Source organism: Arachis hypogaea, chromosome 7, assembly GCF_003086295.3.
Source record: "Arachis hypogaea cultivar Tifrunner chromosome 7, arahy.Tifrunner.gnm2.J5K5, whole genome shotgun sequence".
NCBI classification, from domain to species: Eukaryota; Viridiplantae; Streptophyta; class Magnoliopsida; order Fabales; family Fabaceae; genus Arachis; species Arachis hypogaea.
Window position 1 is genome coordinate 39973090 of NC_092042.1, and position 4151 is coordinate 39977240.

At 34.8% G+C, this 4151-nt stretch overlaps 1 non-coding gene across 1 annotated transcript; it reads left to right on the forward strand.

The window, feature by feature from the left end:
• The first annotated feature begins 321 nt into the window (after positions 1 to 321).
• Positions 322 to 425, forward strand: LOC112704566 (small nucleolar RNA R71). The gene has a single exon (XR_003155185.1). It is a non-coding gene; the product is annotated as a small nucleolar RNA R71 (small nucleolar RNA).
• The last annotated feature ends 3726 nt before the right edge of the window (positions 426 to 4151 follow it).

A 4151-nucleotide genomic window follows, 5' to 3' on the forward strand; every position in this document is an offset into this window, starting at 1 on the left:
GTACTGTCTGGTGCAGCTTGCATTCTAGACAGACTTTGAGAAATCATATTGACTTGCTAAGTCAATATTTTGTTCTGAGCCAATATGGCATTCAGAGTGTCAATCTCAAGAACTCCTTTCTTCTGATTCGTCCCATTGTTCAAAGGATTCCTTTCAGAAGTGTACATGAATTGGTTATTTGCAACCATTTCAATGAGTTCTTGAGCTTCTGCAGGCGTCTTCTTTAGATGAAGAGATCCTCCAGCAGAGCTGTCCAATGACATCTTGGACAGTTTAGATAGACCATCATAGATGATACCTATGATGCTCCATTTAGAAAGCATGTCAGATGGACACTTTCTAATCAATTGTTTGTATCTTTCCCAAGCTTCATAGAGGGATTCACCTTCCTTCTGTCTGAAGGTTTAGACTTCCACTCTAAGCTTACTCAATTTTTGAGGTGAAAAGAACTTTGCCAAGAAGGCATTGACTAGCTTTTCCCAAGAGTTTAGGCTTTCTTTAGGTTGTGAGTCCAACCATATCATAGCTCTGTCTCTTACAGCAAAAGGGAATAGTATAAGTCTATAGACCTGAGGGTCAACCCCATTGGTCTTGACAGTGTCACAGATTTGCAAGAATTCAGCTAAAAACTGATGAGGATCTTCCAATAGAAGTCCATGGACCTTGCAATTCTGTTGCATTAGAGAAATTAATTGAGGCTTAAACTCAAAGTTGTTTGCTCCAATGGCAGGGATAGATATGCTTCTCCCATAAAAGTCGGGAGAAGGTGCAGTAAAGTCACCCAGCACCTTCGTTGCATTGTTGGCATTGTTGTTGTTTTCAGCTGCCATGTCTTCTTCTTGTTTGAAGATTTCTGTTAGGTCCTCTACAGAGAGTAGTGCTTTAGCTTCTCTTAGCTTTCGCTTCAAGGTCCTTTCAGGTTCAGGGTCAGCCTCAACAAGAATGCTTTTGTCTTTGCTCCTGCTCATATGAAAGAGAAGAGAACAAGAAAATATGGAATCCTCTATGTCACAGTATAGAGATTCCTTGAGATGTCAGAGAAAAAGAAGAATAGAAGGAGGAGGTAGAAGAAGAAGAATTCGAACTTATCAAAGAGGTAGAAGAAGAAGAATTCGAGCTTATCAAAAGAGATAGAGTTCGAATTGTTGATAGTGGAGGAGTGTTAGTCCTTAAATAGAAGGATGTGAGAAGAGGGGAAAGAATTTTCGAAAATGAATTAAAAGATTTTTGAAGAAATTTTGAAAAATTGAAGAACGATTTTTCGAAAATTAAAGTTGGGAAAGAAATAAAGTGATTTTTGAAAAAGATTTTGAAGTTAGAAATAAAAAAGATATGATTGAAAAATTAATTTTGAAAAAAATGTGATTAAAAAGATATGATTGAAAAGATAGTTTTAAAAAGATATGATTGAAAAACAATTTAAAAAAAAGATTTGATTTTTAAAATTAATGACTTGGCTAACAAGAAATTTTAAAGATATAATTCAAACATTAAACCTTTCTTAACAGAAAAGACAACATATTGAAATTTTTGAATCAAATCATTAATTGTTAGCAAGTATTTTTGAAAATGGAAAGAAATTGATTTTGAAAAATTATGAAAACTTGAAAAAATTTGAATTAAAAACAAAATCTTCCCTCTTGTATCATCCTGGCGTTTAACGCCCAAAATGCTACCCTTTTGGGCGTTAAACGCCCAGCCAGGTACCCTAGCTGGCGTTTAAATGCCAGTTTTCCTTCTTCACTGGGAGTGGGTGCAGTAAAGTCACCCAGCACCTTCCTTGCATTGTTGGCATTGTTGTTGTTTTCAGCTGCCATGTCTTCTTCTTTGAAGAATTCTGTTAGGTCCTCTATAGAGAGTTGTGCTTTAGCTTCTCTTAGCTTTCCCTTCAAGGTCCTTTCAGGTTCAGGGTCAGCCTCAACAAGAATGCTTTTGTCTTTGCTCCTGCTCATATGAAAGAGAAGAGAACAAGAAAATATAGAATCCTCTATGTCACAGTATAGAGATTCATTGAGGTGTCAGAGGAAAAGAAAAATAGAAGGAAGAGGTAGAAGAATTCAAACTTATCAAGAAAGATAGAGTTCGAATTGTGCATTAAGGAGTAGTGTTAGTCCATAAATAGAAGGATGTTAGAAGAGGGGAAGAAATTTTCGAAAATTAAAGTGAATTAATTAAAAGAATTTTAAAAATTGGTAATTGATTTTCGAAAACTAAGATTAGGAAAGAAATTAAGTGAAATTTGAAAAAGATTTTGAAATTAGAAATTAAAAAGATATGATTGAAAACTATTTTGAAAAAGATGTGATTTGATTTAAAAGTTATGGTTTTAAAAAGATTTGATTGAAAAGATATGATTGAAAAACAATTTAAAAAGATTTGATTTTTTAAAATCAATGACTTGGCTAACAAGAAAAGAAATGATTCAAACATTAAACCTTTCTCAACAGAAAAGGCAACATACTTGAAATGTTGAATCAAATCATTAATTGTTAGCAAGTATTTTTGAAAATGGAAAGAAATTGATTTTGAAAATATATGATTGAAAAGATATGATTTGAAAAAGATTTGATTTTGAAAAATTATGAAAACTTGAAAAAAAAATTGAATTAAAAATAGAATCTTCCCTCTTGTGCCATCCTGGCGTTAAACGCCCAAAATACTACCCTTTTGGGCGTTAAACGCCCAGCCAGGCACCCTGGCTGGCGTTTAAACACCAGTTTTCCTTCTTCATTGGGCGTTTTGAACGCCCAGCTTTTTCTGTGTAGTTCCTCTGCTGAATGTTCTGAATCTTCAATTCTTTGTATTATTGACTTGAAAAGACACGAATTAAATTTTTTTTTGAATTTTTAATGATGGGGAATAATCAAAATGCAACTGAAATCAAATAAACAATGCATGCAAGACACCAAACATAAAAGTTTGTATACTATTGACACTAACAAGTTGAGAATGCATATGAGAAACAACAAAACACACAAAACAAGAGAATTTCAAGATCAAAGCAAGTAAATCATCAAGAACAACTTGAAGATCAATGAAGACACATGAATGAATTCGAAAAATGCAAGAAGAATAGAAACATGCAATTGACACCAAACTTAAAATGAGACACTAGACTGAACAAGAAACATAAAATATTTTTGGTTTTTTATGATTTTGTATTTTTTTTTGGATTTTTCAAAAATTATATGGAAAAGAAAATAAAGAGATTCAAAATTTTTAATAAGAATTCCAGGAATCATGTAATGTTAGTCTAAAGCTTCAGTCTAAAGAAATTAGACATGGCTAGCCAAGCTTCAGCAGGACATTGCATTCAAGAGCTAAATTGATGAGAATCAATCAGCTTTGGTAATGATAAGAACATCACCTTGAAACTCTAAGATTCATTCTTAAAAATTCTGAAAAATACCTAATCTAAGCAACAAGATGAACCGTCAGTTGTCCAAACTGAAACAATCCCCGGCAACGGCGCCAAAAACTTGGTGTTGTTGCCGGATCAAAACTTGGCACTGTTATCGCAGGGAACAAATGCAAAACTGTAGTTAGGACATTTAATTCCCCGGCAATGGCGCCAAAAACTTGGTGTTGTTGCCGGACCAAACTTGGCACTGTTGTTGTTGGAAACAAATGCGAAATTATTGTTCATTTATCCCCGGCAATGGCGCCAAAAACTTAGTGCACGAAATTGTGATCATCAATGGCGCCATTAACATGGTACGCTCAATTGCAATCTCAACTCTTTATCACAACTTCGCACAACTAACCAGCAAGTGGTCGTCCAAGTAATAAACCTTACGCGAGTAAGGGTCGATCCCACGGAGATTGTTGGTATGAAGCAAGCTATGGTCATCTTGTAAATGTCAGTCAGGTAGATTCAAATGGTTACGAATGATTTATGAATAAAGCATAAAATAAAGATAGAGATACTTATGTAATTCATTGGTGAGAATTTCAGATAAGCATATGGAGATGCTTTGTCCCTTCCGTCTCTCTGCTTTCCTACTGTTTTCATCCAATCCTTCTTACTCTATTCCATGGCAAGCTGTATGTTGGGCATCACCGTTGTCAGTGGCTACAGTCCCATCTTCTCAGTGAAAATGTTCAATGCGCTCTGTCACAGCACGACTAATCATTTGTCGGTTCTCAATCAG